The sequence below is a fragment of the Typopeltis vanoorti genome, chromosome 18 (genome assembly GCF_054136105.1).
Source record: "Typopeltis vanoorti isolate ZY-2024b chromosome 18, IOZ_Tvanoo_1.0, whole genome shotgun sequence".
NCBI lineage: Eukaryota > Metazoa > Arthropoda > Arachnida > Uropygi > Thelyphonidae > Typopeltis > Typopeltis vanoorti.
This window is the reverse complement of record NC_143566.1, coordinates 10,782,696-10,805,593: the sequence shown is the minus strand read 5'-3', so window position 1 is coordinate 10,805,593 and position 22,898 is coordinate 10,782,696. Positions and strand designations below refer to the sequence as shown.

The following is a 22,898-nucleotide window of genomic DNA, read 5'->3' as shown; positions in this document are numbered from 1 at the left end:
TCACCTAAACCTTGCTCATTTAGAGCATGTTAAGTAATATTTCCAATCCAAAAATTTTAGCTGCTTATACCAGTTGTCCATGGCATGTTTTGAAGCTTGAGTCAGATGAGTTCATATGTATGCCTTGGATGAAGGGGAACGTAGGCAAACAAAAAATGTGAGGCCCATACTCTGCTTGCATCATGATCACAAAGTGTGCTCTACACCATTTCTTCCCAAACTGTGGGCCATGAAATAATAAAAACAAATTTCAAAAGTTTTAAGACTAAGTAGATATTTTTTATCTTAAAAGAAACATATTTAATTTTTATTATTATTTCTTTTTGTTATTTTTTATATTTTAATGGAAAAAATCACACATTAGTGTTGGTTCACAAATGTACAATAACAATATATTTATCTATATAAAAATATAAGATAATGTGGCATGTCAAATGTGTATGTAAGATGCTAAAAATGTAATATTTGCATTTGATTTTTGCACTATTCACTGTGTATGGTTTGTATTGAATATAAATACAATAAAATTTATAATAATATATGTCTGTATTATGATTTTTTTTTTCGATGGGGGCTGTGAAATATTTTAGTTTTTCCAAAAGGGCCTTTACATAAGTTTGGAAAGTACTGCTCTATACAACCATTATACTGAATTCTGTAAATGTTTTCTGGCTTGTATTGCAAGGCTGTAGTATAAGAACCACAACAATTGAGAGGACCAGCAAGTATGACTAGAACGTGAAAGAATTGCACTGATGAGTACTGGCCCAGTCTGGTGAAACAATCTGTATACAATTTTGGCTCATTTAAGATGTAAGGTATGTCACAGTTATGTCCTCAGCATAAACAATTTTCCTTTTATAATAGAACTATAGAATAACACATATGCCACAGTAAATTAACTTTTTTATGTAAATATTTTGTCTTATCTCATAAGACATCATTAGTATGATGATCAAACAATAATAGGATTCTCAATTCTGTAATTATGAGTACTTCACATGTTTTACTCTAAGTTTTACTATATAAGAAAGAGCATTTTATAAGGAAAAAGATCAGATGGAGAGAAGAATGTGCCCTAAAAACAAGAATCCAAGGTTTCTCTGTATATTAGCTACATGTGTGGCTTACTGAGATCAGGCAAAACAGATTCATTATAACTGGGGTAGTTTGTTATTTCATATTACTGTGAAAAGGGAATTTGTGAATTTCAAGTATCATGAGTTTGGATGTGAAGGTTTAAACTGGTACATTGTGTTGGATGCAGGAAATTGCAAAATTTGTTTAAAACATTGACATTTGAAGCCATTTAGCATGCACTTCATTTTCAAAATTTGATTGGTCAGCAATGTACATAGCATTGAGAAAATAGCTATCACTGATTTGGAAACGTCAAAAAAAAAAAAAAACTGTTTGGTAATAGCTTTTAATTGACATTTGGAGTAATTATCAAACAGTTTTTTGACATTTCCAAATCAGCAATAGCCATTTTCTTTAATGTTATGTACATTACTGACCAATCAAATTTTGAAAATGAAATACATACTGAACCCATTTTGCTTGAGAGAAAAAAAGCATGGAGATAGCAACTCATTTTTGTTTCGTCTTCCATATATGCAATTGGCAGTAATAATAATGGATGACTCTTTCTCTTGCCTCTATATTTGTTTTCAAGAGATAGAATACATTTGGGTTGTGTATCCTGAAATTGTACACTGCAACATATTATCTTGATTTTTCACATCCTGGTCATGATGTTTTATCATTATTGTGATAATAATTTCTTTTTCTTGATTGATGGTTAATCTATGGTGACATAGTTGGTTAGACCATTATAAAAGATATAAAAATGTCCAAATTGTACTAGGAATAATAAATCCATTGTTATGTCTTTCTCTTTGCCTTTTCATCTTTAATTTTATCTTTATCTTACATGTACCAGAAATCAGCTTCTGACAAATTATTTTTAGATCGATTGCGCCAGCCAGTAACTAGTTCCGGATACCTAGGTTTACTTTACTATCTCGACAATATTATTGAGAATAGGGATAACGTGGTGTGCAGTCGTGGCTTCCCTCTCTACCTTGCATAAAAACGTCCCTCCCACTTACACAGGTCCGAACTTTTCTAAGTAATAATTCAGTCTCAAACAACAGAACTCGCAAGCTTTGATTTAAAATAATACATTTAATTGAACTAAAAATCATATATGGAAATCAAGTAATAACAATATAGAAAAAACAAGTTCATGCACAAATACTCATGCTATTGCAATAAACTCACTCAATTATTCTAAGCGTTAAAATCACTCTCACATACTTCTTAATATACAGGCGCATATGATTATATTCCAAGAGCATCAGTTAATCAATCTTATTTCTGTACTTTGCATTAAGATTAAATGATACTCTAGTGGTTATGCAAATTCTGGTGATACAACGTTAGCTAGATACACATGATATGTTCACTCAATTTATCAATTACTATCTTGGTTAGAAACTCCTTGCTGTAAAATTTATACAAGTTATAGGCTTAATATAAAGAAAGTGCCTTCACACATTTATCACATATGAGTCATCTCATAACAGTCCTACTATAGTGTCTCTCGTACACAGAAATTTAAGCTACAACAGGAAGGTCCTATCACAGATGATTAGTCCAAAAAACAGATCACCTAGTTGGGGCGAGCAGGGCTATGCTTAAAGTTCTCCTTTTCGTTTCCTCTGGTTCTACAATACTTGATATACATAAGGTAAAAGATATGCACCTTACTGGCTATTTTCCTTAGTGAGGTGGTTCCTTAGCTTCAGTTCCGGGTTTTCCTCGGGCATGGCAAGATTCCCTTGTCGCTCCGCTGTCTATCTCTTTCCTTTCTTCTCGAAGGATCCCCTTCGCTATCCTCACATTGGCGGCAGATTCACCAATGGCTCTGTCTGCTGGTCTCCCGATGTTCTGTCGAACGTCTTGTACACATCGGGTCCCACAGCAACGTGGAAAGTTGCTGGATACCGAGGACAAGCTTCCTGAGCCCTCACGGCCTTTGAACAGGAACACAGGAAAAAATGCAGGAACAAGAGAGCATTTAAAGTGCGTGCCGCTCCTTATATCTCATCGGCGAGTGTCCTCTCTCTCTGTCTTCGACACTCAATTAGCTATCTCTGATTCGTCAGGTACTGATGATGTCATATCCTTTTCTTGATGGCTCTCTTGACGAACTGTTACGGCAGGGGTTACCGGATGACTGCAGGTTTTCTGCTGTGTCATTGTGGATTATTACGTAGTGATCTGACCTTCCGTTGATTGGTTAACATAATTCCTAGTTGTTCAACATAATTTTCCCTATATTGGGCATGATTCTAAAACAGTATTTGGACTACTTTACAACAATATTATTAATTAAGTTGATATACCTTTTTGATTACAATCTATTTATTACTTCTTTACCTCTGCTCTTGAGAGTATAAGCATGTCTTTATCCTAAGTCACTATTTTCTCATGCTGTGTCTGAAACAAATGGCTGACTGATAGTGGGCCAGTTATTTCTGACACAACACCATCTTTAGAATGGAGAATTTTACTGCTGTAAACAAAGTTAACAAAACAGCACCCACTATTTATTACTGATTTGTGCAACTCATGTTTGTCAGTGTTATCAAATATATTGCAGTACTGCACAATACATAGACCCAACAGCCACTTATACTGCCATAATTTCTGTCTACAGAGAACGTGTTAGAGTTGTGAATATACCATTTATTTAATTTATAGTGCAAATCATCCATGATTTATTCATGGTGCCCTAAATAAGATTTGAATATTATTAAGAGCAACCTCCAGGGAGTCAGGGATTCATTGTGAGAGGCCACTTACTTCATGTACAAGCTATCATGCTTGTTCTTGAATTCACATTGCACACTTATTGTCCAATGGCAGTTCATTCCATTCATGCACCACCCTATGAAACAAAAATGTAGCCCTCACCCTTTTCTTAGTAGCATTCATTCTCAGCTCCCAAGGATGCCCTCTTGTCCTTTTCCCACTCTCCATAAAATGAAAAAATTTCATCTGCTGAAATAATCTGACTGCCTTTCAGACTTACAAAGTCTCAATCCTATCACTCCTCTTTCTCTTGTTTGCTAGTGTCTGCAGTCTACAAATTCTCAATCTGTCTTCATAATCAGTATTCCACAATCCTGATTTCATTTTTAACTCTCCTTTGTGCTCTCTACTGTATCAGAATCGCAGTGGAAACCAGGAGACCAGACCTGTGCACAATAATCCAAGTGAGTTCTTATCAAGCAAGGCCTTGTAAAGAGGCAAAATAACTTCTTTATCTTTGTGTCAAAATTTATTTCAGCATTGCAGTTATCTTTTGAGTTGTATTTGCAATCTTTGTATTTGTATTTGCTATATGGCTTCTGAACTTCATCTTGCTATCTACTAACACTTCAAGATTCCTAGCCTGATTAGTTTCTTCTAGCATAATCTCGCCAATATAATATGACATTGGATATCTAATCATGCCAAAGTGCATGATTTTGCATTTACTGACTTGCCTATTCAAATCATTCTGCAAGTACTGCATTCCTGATTACCCTACCTATCTTTGCATCATCAGCAAATAGCTGTATGTTGCCTGTCAAATCCTTCCCAATATTAATATACATGCCTTTGCTGTAAATAGGCAGTAGCTATTACCTAATCATTCTATCTGGTACATCAGTGATGTTGAAAGGAATAACCTCTGATTTCTATATCTGCTTTCTATTTCCAAATTAGTATTTTTACTCTCCTGTTTCACTGAACAGTAGAAATAAACATTTCTCGAATGAAGGTCTTTATCTGTTCCACCCCAAACTTCTGGCAGTGTTGAACCCTTCTGTAAAATAATTGCATCTAGATGTTATTTGGAAGAATTTTTTTTTTTTTTTTTAGATTAATAGTGAAATTTTTCTGAGGAGTGACTGTTCTCTAATCATTAAAAGTAAACAAGCATATTGTTAGTACTAAAGCAGATAAAGGTAATGCTACTATTTTTTAAACTATCCAACTCGCCTTCATAAGACTAATCAGTCTCTGACAATGCTTATCAAGTAGTAAAATATATCCAACTGGATTAAAAAAAAAACTATTACTTTACTAATTAATCAATTTATTCAGTTTATTAAGTCCCATTTCCCAGTTATCAGCCAGTGTTACAAAGTTTACTACACTACACATACACCCAGTGGTGAGCCATAAGGGGCTCACCTGAGTTCTTTGTTAAATTTTTCTGAAATTTGCGAGCCCCTTGTTCTTGTTTACTTTTTTTATTTTTTCAAAAAAGAAAAAAAAAAACTTTTTTGAAATATATTAAGTGACAAACTCATGCGGTAACCTAACAAAGTGATTTTATTAAATAAAATATTATAGTTACTGTTACTACTATTTTACAAATAAGAATTCACTTTTGGTAATCGCAAATAAATAAATAGGACTATAAAATAATGTCCCTTGATTGGTACAGTTGATTATCACTTGAAGTAAAAAAACAAAAGAGAAATATAACATTGTGTTTAGATAATATTTATTTATTCTTTATAGATTGTTTGTCATAACTTCTATCACAAACAAAAGAAATTTATTTTGTTTATAAAAAATGCAGACTATTTCATATGTGCGATTAAAAGATTTTATTCTTATTATATTTTGATAGTTAAATAATGTTTTTCTTACGTAAGATAAATTAACACAGATGATTGTGTGCAAATCTTTCATGTTTAGATCATTTTTAAACAAATATTTCATGATTAAAATTAATATTAACTTTTATTAATAAAAGTTTTTGGGTGAAATACAGCTTTTTTTTTGCTCGACGATGCGAGCCATTTGTTAAAATTTCCATAGCTCACCACTGCATACACCACAGGAATTTGTGCCATCTTAAAATACACGAAGTGCTGCTTTAGCCAACATTTGAAGATATCGGCTGCCCTAATTATTACTTAACTAAGAAACTAGTATCATCAACAAGAAATTCTTAGATCATGTCCCCTTCTATATAAAAAAAAAAGGCAACAAAATTAAGAACATCACTTAGCAAAGATTTATTAGTTTTAATTAATAAATCCAATCAGTGACATAACTCTACTTTTCCTGGAAAAATTTTCACCTGATATCAGGATCAATCTTGCCCAAATAAGTTTTACTTTATGTGACACAATTTTTATCTACCAAGAGAAAACAGCCACTTACCCCTCCTATCGTCAACTTTTATACAGAAACTTCAGCAATCTGCTGTAGGTTCTCCTACTTCAAAACCTAAAGTTTGGCTTAGATAATTGATATTTTTGTTATTTAGCTACATGGTGATAAACTTCAAACACCTTCACTCAGCCACCCGAAAACAAACAACACAAACATATTCAATTTACCATTAAAACTTAAATTAGAGGGGTGTTTAAGGCTCAAAACTGTTTAATGGCTATGTGGAGTGTTCTCTACATAGCCGTTAAAGGAATGCAGAGAACTGACCAGTGCTTCTGATTATGTCCAATCCTCACCTACTCATGTTGCACCCTGTTAGGTATCTACCTGGATACTGAATGAATGAGGTGGGGCTGGAAATTACGGATTTAGCTGACCAACTTCTATTCTTATTGGCTTAAACCACAATATAAAATGATGGTACAGCATGCCAGAATTTCATGCCGGCTATCCCCTCAGTTAAAAAAGACCGCCCCCCCCCCCATTGTTTTCGCCAGTGAACCATGGTGAACATTTGTGTATTGTAGTCTACAGTTCACACATGAGAGCTGTTTAACTTTTATTTGCTTTAAAATTTTCTTACATGTTCTTTTCAATATGAAATTCAATTTTATCCTGCTCGAGACTAAATGGTGATCACTTCCAATTTCACATCGCCTGTACCCTCTAGTGTCTTGCACCAGAGAGAAAACATCACTATCAACAATAACATAGTCGATGAGACGTCTCTTATTCCTTGCCTCTTCTCCCCATGTGAATTGTGCACCTTTTTATGTTGAAATATTGTGTCATTAATAACCAGTCCATGTCCTCAGCAGAAATCCAACAGATATTTGCCATTATTATTAGCTTTTCTCCAAATTTTCCAAAATATTTTTGTATGTCTGATAATCATTTCCTGCTCTGTTATTTAGATTCCCAACAAGGACTAACTCTTTACTTTTCACGAGAAGAGTGATATTTCACAATATCACTCTTCTTGATATTGCTGCCATTCAAGAAGATTAGCCTCATATTTAGTGTTGAATACTGTGGTTACCCCTTCTTTTCCTTGATTGTTATTGCCTGAATATAATATTTTGTATTTGTTGTTCAGAATGATCTCATCAGTTTTTTCTTCTTTTGTTTCAGTCACCCATATTACGTATATCTGGTACTTATTCTATTCCCTCAGCTAGTTCTATTTCTTTACCATTCAGGCTTATGTTGATAGTACCGATCTTGAACTCTGGTGATGTTGAGTTGGCGTGTTTTATGATTTTTTCCAGTACCAATCCTTGGAGATTCAGTGGCAAGCCCTGAAGAAAATATTGATCGATTCAGCCAGAGGCATTTGGCAAGGTTGTGTGCAAGGATAAAAAAATCAGAACCTCATGGTGGACATAGGAAGTTAAAGAGGCAGTGAAGGAATGGAAGAAAGCATATCAAAAGTTCCTGGCAAATAAGTCAGCTTGTGCTCTTAGAGAATACAGACACAAATGTAAGAAAGCTAAATACTGAAACTAGATAAATAAAACTCATTGGAAGACTGGTAAGAACATAGAAAATAAATATAAAGAAAGTGGCAAGATATTCTGAATGTTGTTGAAGAAGCTCAGAAATGGAGGAAAGAGTGCTGTAAAAGGAATTAGAGATGATAAAGGTGACAGGAAAACAGGAGAAAAAGATATCCTTGTTGTATGGAGTAATTACTTCGAAAAATTACTAAATGAAAATGAAAATGCACAGTGATAAAAAAACACTTATGCAACCAGGAATACATATCCATATTTGAAGTAGAAAAAACCATGAAAAGCCTCAAATGTTGAAAGGCAGCTGTAGTACCTGATATTATTATTATTATTACATAGTCCCTCCAGGGAGTCCAAAGACTTATCGAGGGAGGGCACCTATTCCACACCTCTCCACCACTCAATCCACCAACTACAACTATGTTCATTATCTACACCAATGCCATCTACAGAGACCACCATTAGTATTTTCACAGAAAATCACAAACATCCATGCCCCATGGCGGGATTCGAACCCGCAACCTTCTGTCTGGAGAGTGAATACACTAATCACTCGGCCAGCCAATATTAGACCAGAAATGCTCAAGTATTGTGGTATAAAAGTCTTATAGTGGCTGCACTGCATAGTTCAGAAGGCCTGGACAGGGGAATGAATTCCAGATGATTAGAGTAGAGGTCTCATAGTACCCATATACAAAAAGGGAAATAAAACAATGTGAGAATTGCAGAGGTATTTCCTTACTTGAGTGTTCCTGGTAAGGTGCAAGTATACTTGAGAAACGGTTGAGAAGAATTGTGGAAGAAAAGCTTGGTGGAGAACAAGCTGGATTCAGGCCAAATAGAGGCTGTCAGGATCAGATCTTCACTTCATGACAAATAGTTCAGAAATCATTGGAATATAACAATGATCTGTATTTCAGTTTTGTAGATCTGGGAAAGACATATGACAAGGTGCCAAGAGAGAAGCTATTCAAAATGCTATAGCTGTATTAGGTCAATGGGGCATTATTTTCTATATGAATCATATTATGAAGGAAAGTGGTATTAAATCTGATATGAAAATTAGAGATTTTGATCTCAGCTCTTTGCTTTATGAGGATGATGTTATTTGAAGCAATACTTATTCTTTGAGTTGTAAGTCAGCAGTTAGAATTGAACTACAGGAAGATATTTTAATGTTAAATCTGTTGTCAGGCGACGATGTACATTATCCTCTTTGTTATTTATTATCTATATGAATTATTGCATTATGAAGTATTAAACCTGATATCAAAATTGGAGATGTTGATCTCAGCTCTTTGCTTTATGCAAATGATGTTATACTTCTAAATAACTATACAAGTCTACAAGATTCCCTGACTGAATTGAATTACTGTTGTAATAGATATGGTACAAAGGTTAGCAATAACAAGACAAAAACAGTGAATGTAGGCAGAAGAATTGAAAATATCAACTGCATTGTGAAAGGACAACCTATAGAACAAATGAAACATTTCAGCTCTTTAGGCACAATTTTTAATGAAGATAACAATAAATTTAGTCCTTTATCTAAGTGTAAGCAAACAAAGTTTGCAACTGAAGTATCTTCAGTACTGAGGCAACTTGTGGTAAAGGTGGACCAAGCTCTCTTCACTCCTTGTCTTAGTATTTCCCATAATGCAAAGCACATCTCCTTGCGGACATGTATAATGCTATGCGTTAAGAGAAGGGCCACTACCCAGACCAGTTTCGACCTTTATTGAGGTCTCGTCGGTGGGAGCCAGATGCAGAGTTAGTGATACCATGATGGAAGCAATGGAGAAGCCATATTTACCTATAAAAAATTGTTTTGCTAATCTTTTCTCTTCCATTCTCATACCACCTGAGATTAGTCCTACTAACACATTCCTGGATGCTAACAATGTCAAGTTCTTTCCTAATATCCTCATTTTTAATATGATATTGCCATTGATACCATCTGTTCATGCCCCTAATCTTTCTCAGAACTCTCATATCTGCGGTCTCTAGTCTTTGGTCAAGTGTTTTATTTTTAACCCAGCTGTCAGATCGATAAGTTAAAATTAGTTTGATCACTGTCTTGTGTACAGCAAAGGAAAAGAAAAAAAAACTTCCAGCATCTTTTAATGAAGATGGTAAATTAAATATGGAAATAGACAACTGAAACAACGAAGCTGGTATGGTAGGAAGTCAACTGAATAAATATATATGGAATAAGATAGAAATTAGTCAAAACACTAAATTTGCTGTATTCAAGACAACTTCCTCAAGTAGTATGAGACAGAAGGAACTCGAGGTCAAAGAGTGTTACATTTTGTAGTGTAAAATATAGGAATGGTAATTTTAAACTTCCCATCAGTGTTTCTTATAAATTGTTGTACATTAATGATATTGGGAAGGATTTGAAAGGTGACATATAGATATTTGCTGATGATGCAAAGGTGAGTAGTGTAATCAGGAATGCCACAGATATTCAGTACTTGCAGAATGATTTTGAATAAGCTGGAATAAGACAGGAAAACAGATGTCTGTTCAGTGTCAGTAAATGCAAAGCCATGCACTCTGGCATGATTAGATTTTCAATGTTGTGTTATTGGTGGGATCAGACTAGAGAACTTGGAGGTTAGTAGATAGCATGTTGAGGTTCAGGGGCTATGAACTTCAACATGCTATCATTGCACTTATCAAAAGATAAGTGCAATGCTGAAATTAACTATCACATGTAAAGATAAGGATGTAATTTTGCCTCTTTACAATGCCTTGATAAGACCTCACTTGGTCTATTGTGCAGGTCTGGTTTCTGTTGTGATTTAATATAGTGGAGTGAGTGCAAAAGGAGAGTGTCTAAAATGATATTAGGATTGTGGAATGCTGGTTATGAAGACATTGAGAATTTGTAGACTTTATATACTAGCAAACAGGAGTAAGAGCACCGATGTGATTGCGATGTACAAACTTCTGAAAGGGTCATACATGATTTCAGTTGATGGAATTTTTCATCAGTTCATCAAATTTTTCATAATTCACCAATCCTTGGAACTTGCTAAGAGGGGGGGGGATTAGGGCTAGATTTTTCTCTCCTCCTAGGGTAGTGAGTGATTGGAATGGGTTGCCAATGGATGTTGCATGTGCAAGCAGTGTAAATGAATTCAAAAATAAGTATGGGTACTGTTGCATATTGTATGTGGCCTCCCTGGATGAGTCGCTGACTCCCTCGGGGTCTCTCTCTTAATAATATAAATATTTTTATTGCTGAAGTTATTTTTCCTTTTTACTTTTAAATTTGGATCACATTTAGTAAGTTTAATATTTTTTATTTCAAATTTAAATCCATCCAAAGTTTAGAAACACATTAAGAAATGCAAAACTGAGTAAGCAACTCAGTGCAGTTGTGATCGAATGTTACTGGACTAATGAGGTATTGGATGGAATGCATTTAAAAAGTGCCGAGGAAAATAAGGATCCTTCAAGAAGCTCAAAAAGAATTAAGGTTGATAAGGCAATTTTAAACTTTTCTAAAACAAGACATTCAAATGCAATTGTATCTAGATTAGCCATCAACTGTGATACATTAATAAGTATGTTAGATGTCATGGAATTTTTGTTATTTTTCTTTCACTTTTTTTTTTTTTTTTTTCATTTTTAGTTTTTAAAACATTTAACCTTTTTCAAGCCACTTCAGGCTTTCAATAACAAGGGTGGTGGTCTATCACCTGGTGACGAACTTCATCCTTTTCATCTCCCACCTAAAGACAGTTGCTAACAAACCATGCCTGTGGTGGAATTTGAAACCACAGCTAGTGGAGGAGTGGATGTACAAGCCAACCAGGCTGGCAGTTATAATGGTTTATTATATTGAAGTTATAATTCATAATTCTAACATGATAGATGCCCCCATAATTCACCAGAATGAATTTCTAAGGAGTATGTTAAAATATAGAAATTTAATTTGTAATATGTGGTTTCATATATGTATCTTTAAATGTTTTAATATGAGAAATTAATCAGAAATACTCATAATTGTATTACGGAAAATAATGAAACAATAAATTGTACGTATTATGTTACTGAGTTAATTCTTTATTTAAAATATAAGGAAGAAATATTGAAACTATTAAACCTGTGTTTATTTCTTTGTGATGTTTTCTTTCATTAAACCTGATTATGATTGTAAGATTCTGTATGTTAGCAGAGTTAATAGAATGACAGACATCAGGTTTTAACTTGTATATTCTAGATGTATTTCCTCAACATCTTTTGCTGTCTATATGGCTAACAGCATCTTCAGGAGGTTGCTTGACATAGGAAAATATCACCAAAAAAGGCATCAACAACTGCTAATATCTATAAATTGAAAAGATTGAAATGAAAATTCAATCATTAGTATCATTAGGCATGTTGCGTGCAGACTACATTGGTGTGTAGTCTGCACACAACATGCATGTGATCGCTGGCACAGGACAGGTCTTCAATGTTGTATGAACATTCCTTAGTTTTTATTTAGTGTGCCTTTTGAGCGAATCACTTTGGAGGACTCCTTGAACAACCTGTTGAAGTAATTCTCTTCGAAATAGGGGCATGCCTGCCAATTTACGGTGCAATTTTTTCTGTGGATGTGTGTTTAGAGTCCAGTTTTTTCTTCCCTATTGGCTGGTTTGAAGGCTGTTCTGATGTTGACTGGCTTTAATATTTTGGCTATTTTTTTGGATGTACTGCCAGTGTATGGTATGGATACAGTGCCTTTGTTATTAATTTCTGGGGTATCATGGAATGATTTGTGAGAAAATAAGTTTCTTTAATACTTTTTTGGAGTAGCTATTTTGGAAGACATCTATAGGAATGAAACTAGCACAGGCAAGTTTGTTCCATCACCCTTCACAAAAATTAGCTATAATCAAAACCTTGAAAAATAGAACTTTAAACATAACAAAAATGGCTACTAAAGTACTAAAGAAACTTATTTTTTGACAACTCATCCTCTGCTAACCCAAAAATTAATTACAAAGGCACTGTATCCATACCATATGTTGGCAGTACATCAAGAAAAACAGCCAAAATATTAAAGTCACTCAACATTGGAATGGCCTTAAAACCAGTCAACACCTTATAAAACTTTCTACACTCTCCTAAAGACAAAGTTCCATTTTATAAACGTCTGGGTGTTTATAAAAATCCCAACATGGGAATAGATGTATGTTTTTGTCTTCAGGTGTAAGACAGATTTCACTGTGTGGTGGTGTGAAACCAGAGTCCTTCTTATTGGAGACCTGAATTCGCTTGAAAATTTCCATGTTTAGTCTAAAACAAGGTTTCCAGATCAGGTAAAAATGGATAAAAAGATACAAAATTATGAAAATGCAATTAAAAAAACCCTATAGTAGTTTTTTTGTGCCATCCTTTGCCACAAAAATAATTAGATCATTCTTGTGGCACAAAGAAAAATTGAAAAAAAAAAAAAAAAAACAGGGTGCAGCCAACATTATAGACTTCATCCAAGCAAACAGTTTGAAGAAACTGGATCATTTTGCCATTTCCAGGGCATTTGACAAGAAACTGGCCACCCAATGCTTCAGTAGGGTGGCCAGTTTCTTCTTTCCTCATTCACTGCTTGCCATGGAGTTTCCTCTTTTTGGATTTTCTCACTGCTCATGTATCCCAGTGTTCTGTGTTTTCACCCATGCTACTGCGTACTTTAATCTTTTTCTTGTTTATTACATCCTGTCTAGTTTCACTGATGACAGTACTGAAGTGTCCTTGTTTATAGGAAGTTTCTTATTAATCTTTTCATTTGCCAGATTTTAACTTTTCTGCTTATCATTCCTAAACAATGCTGAAAAGTGAATGACTCATGTCACCTTTCATTGTCTTCACATTCTTGCAGACTTTGCTTGTTATCTTATATTTTATATTTGACAACCATACATCGATAAAAGATGTACTTCAGGGTAAAATATATACCCTGAAGAAACCACAAGTAATTTCGATGAAACTATTTGGGTTAAAAAATCTTTATTTTTAATTATTAACAACCAAATAAAAACTCAGTTTCTCGTTTGTATTCATTAATATTTCAGATCTGTAACCATGATATTCAAACTGTTGTGATGTGATCTTATTATAAAATTATTATTATTATATTATAAAATTTAGAACCATCACATTACTTTTGTAATGTGATGTCATAAAAATCAAAATTAGTTAGTTGAATTTCCATTTTAATAGATTACTTTTTTTAAAAAAATATTTTGCACAATAGACTAAGTTATTTTAGGTTTATTTAAAGTACGTATTTTTGGTGTGGTGTAACAGTGGTTGGTGGTCAAGACATCCTTGTTGAGTAAATTGAACATGTGTGAATAATCTTATTATTATTTTGTTCAGTGCAATGCATGTATGAGAGATGTATTCATTGCAAAAGCTGAAAGATATGTGGAAGGAGAGTGAAACTAGTGACCATGTGTAGTAACTGTTTTGAAAGTGAGTGCTAGTTAGGTAGACAGAGAGATTGAAAGAGAACAAATCATGTGATAACATACAGTGGACTGGAAAATGCCATCAATTTCCTGTTATGTTTACTTCCAAGGAGTGTTCAGGTTACTATGACAGGACTACATGATTAAGTTTACATTATTAATCTTCTATCAACAAATTTCCTCCAAAACAATTTAATACGTGTGAGCACTCCAATATTGTCATATCTAACATTCCATGCTTCTAAGGCACTTCTGACTGACTCAATCTACCTAGACCTTGGTCTTCGTCTGTTTCCTGTTATCTTGGCATCAGACACCTGTTTCTAACCTTTCATTACACATTCTATTTAAGTGCCCATATACCACCTTAGATTAACTCTGCTGATACATTCCTGAATGCTAATAATGTGAAAATTCCTTTCTAATATCTTCATTTTTAATATGATTCTACCATTGATTCACTCCCCTAATTTTTCTCAGAACCCTCATATCTCTGGTCTGTAGTCTTTGAGCAAGTGCTTTATTTCTAACCCAAATGTCAGACCCATAACTTAAAACTGATTTGAACACTGTTTTGTATACTGCTAGTTTGGTGTTTTAGTTAATTTCTCTCTTATTCCATATAAATTTGCTTAGTTGGCAATTCACCATACCATCTTTGCGTATTCAGTTGTCTAATTCCAGAGTTGACCTGCCATCTTCGCTAAAAACTGTGCCTAAATAACTGAAATATGTTACTTGCTCTATAGGATTGCCATTCAGAATGTAGTAGCTGAAGTTTTTATTGTTGATTTTCATACCAAATTTGTTACAGCTAATATTCATTTAATTAGTGAATCCTGAAGACTTGCACCAGATGTGTTTAGGAGTACATCTGCAAAAGCTAAGTTTGACACCTCCAATTCTAATATCAGGCTTGATACCACTTTCTTTCATAATGTGATCCATATAGATGATGAATAAGAGTGGAGATAATGCACATATTTCCTTCAATTCTAACTGCTAACATAAATATAGACTACGTATTGAGACTACTTTTTCTACCTCAAGTATTGATATGTACCCCTTTGCATTCCTTGAAAATTTCTAGTACAGTTTTGTCACTGTATAATGTTCCATTTCCCTCCATATAATTGTAATATTTTGAAAAGCTTTTCTCTGGGTACTTTGTTGTATGCCTTTTCCAGATGTACAAAACTTAAGTTCAGAGTTCTTGTCATTCCCACGATATCTTAACTATTTGTCTTAAAGTGAAAATCTGAGCTTGACAACCTCTATTTGGCCTGATCCTAGCTTGTCTTTTTTCCAAGTTTCTCTTCCACAATCTTTCTCAACCACTTTTCAAGTATGCTTATAAATTTTGCCTGGAACACTTAGTGAAATTCCTCTGTAATTCTCACATTCAGTTTCATTTCCCATTTTATATGATACATGGATCTGATTGGAGATTGATTAGATTGGAGAGCTCTGCTCCAATCTAGAATTCAACTTTCTGACCAAGCCCTCTGAATTTTGCAGTGTAGCCACTGTAAAACTTTTATACCCCCATACTTAGCATTTCTGGTCAGATATCATTTACTCCAGCTTCCTTTCTTTATTTCACATTTTTGACAGCTTTTTTCTACCTCAAGTATTGATATGTACTCCTTTGCATTCCTTGAAAATTTCTAGTACAGTTCTGTCGCTGCTTGGTTCCTTTGAGGCTTTCAACGTAATTACTCCAGAAATGTAGGATAACCTTATTATTATGTGACACTTCCAGGGAGTCAAAAGACTCACCGAGGGAGAGTGTGGCAACAGTATGGAATGTTAAATCCTCTTCCAACTACTAACCACACTCAAACTTGCTTAACTTTTTTCGTGAGCCATTAGTAACAGAGGCTCTACCAATTGACCAACCTTTGCTGGCCCTTCAGCTTTCATGTCACCATTTTTAATTCCTTTTACAGTACTCTTTCCTCCATTACTAAGCTGCTTCAATAGCCTCCAGAACATTTTGTCACCTTCCTGATATTTATTTGCCAGTCATCTCATGACTTGTTTAGCTACTTTTACACACAGCATAGCTCTTACATTTTTTCTGTATTCTTTTAGGGCATCTGCTGAACTTCTTTGCTAGGAACATTTTGTATGCTTTCTTCTTTTCCAGGACTGCTTCTTTAACTCCTTGTGTCCACCATGGTGTTTTTATTTTTCTCTCCTTGCAGACAACTTCACCACATACCTGCCTAGCTGAATGAATGTTTTCTTCAGAGTTTTCCACTGAGACTCCAAGGTTCTTGTTTTTGATTTGTTTCATTTTTCTTCAGTAGTGTTTGTTTAGTCAGGTCTTTAATTTACTTGTAAAAGCTGCTCCAATAACTGTTCTTTTCATTGTGATATTCATTTTTATCCTACTTAGTACTAAGTAATGGGCATTTCAAATTTTCTGTACACTCTTGTATCCTGAACAAGCATGGCGAGATCACTATCAACAGTGACGTAGTCAATGAGGTGTTTTTTTGTGTCCTCTCTCCTTGTAAACTTGTGCATATCTTATGTTGAAACATGGTCTTAGTAATGACTAGTCTGTGTCCTGAGCAGAAGTCCACTAAATACTTATCATTATTATTAGCTTTGTCCTTTCTCTAAATTTTCCCAAAATGTTCTTATATGCTTGATGAGATTCATTTCCTACTCTGCTGTTCAGATCTCACTTCCATTTATGTCAGCTGCCTGTTCTAATGACCTAAGAAATTCCTCTTAAATTCTTCCTTAGAAAAATCTGTGGGACCATAGGCAAAAATAAGTTTCATTGTCCATGTCCCCATTTTGAAATTTGCACACATAACTTTCCTTGAAACTGTCTTCCTATCAAGAAGTTTATATCATGTTTGGTGTTGAATGCTATCGCTACTCCTTCCTTTCTTGACCATTATTGCCTGAAAATAACATTCTATACTAATTTAGTAAGATCTCACCTAATTTTGACTTTTTCTCAATAATCCTGATTATGTCCTTATGGTAATTTTTAAATTCTTCAAGTTCAATTTCCTTTCTATTAATACTGCTTATATTGATGGTTCCTGTCTTCAGTTCTTCTGAGTTGGAACTTGTTCCAATAGCTGACTTTTCATTGTTCATCTTGGTTCCTTTACAAAAACAGCAGGGGACTTGTTTTAACCAGGCAACACCTCAGCTAGCATGAAATTTCATGTTGTACCATCATATGCATTTGTGGTTGAAGCCAGTAGAGAGTGCAATTTGGTTGGCTAAGTCCCAAATTGCCAGTCCATCCTCGTTTGTTCAGTACCCAGTAGATACTCACTATAGGGGTGCAACATGTGAAGGTGAGGATTGGACATTAGGTGAGAAGCCCCAGTTGGTTCCACCATAGCATATTCTATGGTGGAAGAATGCAGAGGAAATGCATCAGCACTTGGCTAGAGGGGACAGAACAAAAGGTCATTCCTGGAAGTTAAGCAAGAGTGTTAATGTGTGAGACTAGATTTTTCATATGGTGAGTTGTGAGTGAATGGAATAGGTTTGTCAGTCACTTAATGCTTTGTCTTTTAATGGATTCAGGGAGAGTATACTGTAGATATTATGTGCATAGTTTGGGTTTCCCACAATGAGTCTTTGGACTCCTATAATAAAAAATCAATTACTGAATTGACAGGTTCAGTGATGACATGCTATTGCTGATGAGTCATGAGGCTCCGAACTGAGACCTGAGAATCTGTAGTTCAGTATTTTTTTATTAATACCTCTTTCCCCCACCCTACTCATGAGTTTATATTAATATTTTTAGGATGGAGATGACAATATACATGATTATTAAAATTTAACATTTTCTGTATTTTGCAAAGTAAAATTGGCATCATCATCAACAGTACACAGGTAAAGATCGTGCATTTGTGTACAGAATAAGACTGAAGTTAAGCAACAAAGCCAAATTTAAATTGCAACAGAACTTACTGGGCTTGATTGGGTTCTCTTGACAGTTTGGCTGAAGGTCTGAGGATGTGTTTCCCCACATTTAGTTTTATGCATCCAAGTTTATTGGATGTATAAAACTAAAATTGGGATATTGGAAGTTTATTTTCCACTTGGTTAGACTATAATAAATTTAGTTTAATCGTTTATCCAAGTGTATAAATGCAAACAAAGTTTGTGCCTGAAGTATCTTCAGGACTGAGGCAAATTGTAGTAGCTTGGTCCACCTTTACTACGAGTTGCCTCAGTCCTGAAGATACTTCAGGCGCAAACTTTGTTTGCATACACTTGGATGAAGGATTAAACTATATTTATTATAAAATTGGGATAGTTTTTCCAAGTAAAATGTTAACCTTGTATAAATTAGAATGCATTAACTGGAGAAGCAACTGAGTTTAAGGATGTTCTAATTAGGAAAGATTAAATGCTTAACCATAAAGCTGGAAATGGTGACATTCAGGAGAATACTATTATACCCATGGTATAAGTTTCTGAATGGGAAGGATATCAGAAGAAGCTTTCTGAAGTAGCTTAAATGATGCACATTTGAATGAATTGAACAAATTGGGTGGGAAAGAGATGGATGTAATCATTTTAAGCAAGAGATCCACAAGGTGAGTTATTTTATGTATATTATCTACATTGTCATCACTTACTAAAAAAAAAAAAAAAAAAATACCAATAACACTTCCAACATCTTTCTCTAAATACAGAGTAATTTAATAATAACCTTTTGGCAACTCCTATAGGTAAATATGACTTCTCCTTTACTTCCACCTTAGTATCACCACCTCTGGGTCTGGCTCCCACTGACGAGACCTCAATAAAGATTGAAACCGGTCTGGGTAGTGGCCCTTCCCTTAATGCATAGCATTATACACCCTCTGTTCAAAAAGAAACCAAACTTTTCAAAAATAGAAGAAACTAGTGGCACCACCTTGTATCTTTTTGTTGTCAAAAGCGGCAACCTTCATTAGTGTTGTCAACTGTTTATGACATTTGTTTCATTAGAAGCCGAATTATAGCGACTGTGTTTTGATGGACGGTCGGAAAATGAGTTCAAAGTGGTCTTGAGACATTTGAGGACGTCAAAGCCTGGCAGTTCAAAAACTGGACTGAGCGAAGTTAACATCCAAAAAGTGCATGATTTCATCAAAGAAAAACCAAAATCGTCCATGAGATTGATTGAAGATGAATTGGAGATTCCAAAATCAACTGCACAACATTTTGACTGAGCATTTGGCCTTTGTAAATTGAATTCACGATTTGTTCCACACAAGTTGACCGATACCAAAAAATGTATCGAAATTGAACACTGCAAGGATCTCATTAAAACAGCTCATAAGGACTCATACTTCCTTGAAACAATTGTTACTGGTGATGAAATGTGTTTTGAGTGTGCGCCTGAAACAAAGTGCCAGAGTGCTGAGTAGAAACCACCAGAAGAGGGGCATCTGAAAAAAAGTTGCTTGGAGAAGTCAAAAGTAAAGACAATGCTGATTTGTTTCTACGATTCCAAGGGTATTATCCACAAAGAATTCATTCCGTATGGTCAATGGTGAGTTTTATCTCAAAGTTTTGAAGTGATTGATAGCGAGAATTCGTTGCATACAGCATGAATATCGTGATGTAGGCAGCTGGTCACTTTTGCACGATAGTGCACCATCTCATCGTTTGAACATTGTGAGACAGTTTTTGAGCAAAGACCAGGTTTGTGTATTGGATCACTTGCTGTGTTCACCTGATTTAGCACCCTCTGACTTCTTTCTCTTACCCCGACTTCATTTGCCGATGAAAGGAAAGTGATACATTGAAAACGTTCAAGCTGCAATAACCACGATCCCCAACAGTATCCAAAAACTGATATAAAAAAACTCATTTAACTAATTAATTGACCGTGCCAAATGCTGTATCGAAGCTGAGGGAGAGTATATCGATTGAAATAAATGATTTGAATAATTATAATTGGCCTGTGTCTTATTTTCTATCAAAAGTTCGGTTTCTTTTTGGACAGAGTGTGTACATGGAGATACTAAACAAGTAATGAGAGCTTAGTCCACCTTTACCACGAGTTGCCTCAGTCTTGAAGATAGTTCAGGTGCAAACTTTGTTTGACTTGAATAAAGGATTAAACTAAATTTATTATAGTCTAACCAAGTGGAAAAAAAACTTCCAACAATACCAATAACAATCAAGATATATATATATATATATATATCAGTGCCGTCATGTGCCTATTTTGGTTGGATGTGCTGTCATGGCTTGGGCTACCTGCGCTACAAAATTCAAATTCAGTTTGACTGTAGATTATATTTTTATCGATGGATGAAAGTTTTAAGTATAGCACATCAGTGTTTACCTTAATTGGTCTAATGCAATTAATTGTAGGATAACTTTGAATGCATTAATTCATCAATTAATTTTAAGAGAATGATAAACATTGACAATATGTTTGTTTATTCTTCATTACTGTTAAGACAACGAAGGAGAATGCTATATTTGAATTACTCGAATGTGTAAAATTTGGAAGAAGAGGACGAGGCTTACTATCTCCTGGGACTACAATACTGTTTCCCATTGTAAATATGGACAAGAAAGTTATAAATTTATTGAAAATTACATATTAAAAACTTGCCTACCGTATCAGTTCATACTTCATGCATGCAAAACAGATGAAACTCAGAAAACAAAAACAGCATCTCATGATAAATGGCAGTGTTCAGTTGGATTGGTTGACACAATAACCAGTCACAGCCTCTAGGTGCTATTGTTAAATCATGAATGAAAGATTAAACCTTTTAGCTTTTCATTCAGGGTTTAACATGATCATTCCCAGAGCCAGTATTGGTTTATCAAACTAGATAGGATAACATTAACTTGCCAACATTAATTCCCTTTTGTATAAAATATATCAAGTCATTTAGTTGTAAATATTTCTTGTAAATCTTCTAGTGTTATAACTGTACTAATTTTGTAAAAATAACCATGTATGAGAAAGAACTAAGTAATCGGCTTATAAAAAGAGATAGCCTTGAAGCAACACATGAGTTTCTCCAAGAAGCACACCAGAGTACGGTTTTGCGTTAATTGTCAGGGAGAAATAAGTGCCATGCGCAGTGATGTAGGAAGGAAAACATAGGGTGTGCAATATAAAATCGGTTGCACCGCCTACAGAGCTCTCTGGGTCCTTTTTCTTCAGCGGAATGGTCAAAGAAGTCAGGAGGTCGGTCACGTGGAAGTGTCCATGGGAGTTCGATAGTCAACCTGTAGCCAAGCAGATCAGAGTTCCCGATCCAGCAAGGATTGCATCGGAGAACAGAATGGCATGCCGAGCTGACTGACCTGAGAGCGGTGAACCTAAGCTGTCACTTCTGTCGAAGATGTGCCTTACCAGAGACCTGTGCTGATTCGCGTAGATGACGCCTAATTAGAGTTTGGACGAGACAAAGGAAGTGCTACCTGAATGCACAAGTAGAAGGCCAAGTATTTCTTCAATCCTGGGTAAGGTAGACTTTTGATATATTGTGTAGCTAATCTGAGAGAATCAAGTCTAATATGTGTGAAGAACTTTCAAATTTCTAGTCTAGTTAATGAAAGGACTTTAGTGTTCATACTCAGGAGAGAGATTATACTTAGAGAGACTAAGTTTTAAAAGGAAGAAATGTGTAGAAATGCCGTAGTGATGTGTTAACCATGTCGAGCATAAATCCCTTTTAGAAAAGCTGTTTGCTGAGTGCATGTTTGCCTTGTGATTGAATTGATAACCTTAATTAATGCCTTAAATGCTGTGAGAAAATTAACGAAGTTAGCTGAGTACTCTGGAGTTCTGGTATTGATATTATAATACGCTAGAAGTGTTTCTTAACTGTAGATTATTACTTGTGATTAAAAATTAAATGTTCTTTATTATGTTAAATCATAGGCTTGCCTGATTTTCTTCCTATTGAACCGCTCATAAAATTATTTATGATTACTATTATTACGGGCGACTCCAGGGAGTCCTTAGACTCATCAAGGGAGGCCCTAAACATCATGTCCACGCAACTATTCGACATTCTATCTATCATACCTTGCCTTGAACTCACTCACTGTCATAGCACCCACAACAGACTCTGGCAACTTATTCCACTCATTTACCACTCTAAAAGTAAAGAACCCCACAGCTATTTGACATTCTAAGAGTATCTATCATACCTTGCCTTGAACTCATTCACTGTCATAGCACCCACAACAGACTGGCAACTTATTCCACTCATTTACCACTCTAAAAGTAAAGAACCCTGCTCTAACACCCTTGCTAACCACACTCTTGTCCAGCTTCCATAGATGTCCCCTAGTTCTCCCACCACCAGTCCTGATCTCAAAAATATCCTCTGAAGAAACCTTTTAGCAATTTGAATGTTTCAATCATATCTCCCCTTTTCCGCCTATCAACTAATTTCTGCAACCCACAAATCTTCAACCTGTTCTCATAAGGTTCATTCCATAGACCTGCTATCATCTTGGTCACTCGCCTCTGGATCCTCTCCATCAAGAAGAAACCTAGTTGACCAAATCTGGGCACAGTAGAACCATTGCGGGGAGGGAATAAGAGTAAAAGAGGCTACGACTGCCAAGCAAATCTTGATAGTGTAGATCAGGGGTGGGGAACCCCTTGCCCGTGAGTCTATTCCAATTCGTCCCTTTGCTGATGTAC

At 35.1% G+C, this 22,898-nt stretch overlaps 1 protein-coding gene across 1 annotated transcript in view; it reads left to right on the top strand.

Moving 5' to 3' along the window:
• LOC150096488 (large ribosomal subunit protein uL1-like) overlaps positions 1-22,898 on the top strand; it is a 118,256-nt gene that overhangs the window by 60,735 nt on the left and 34,623 nt on the right. The window lies entirely within an intron of this gene.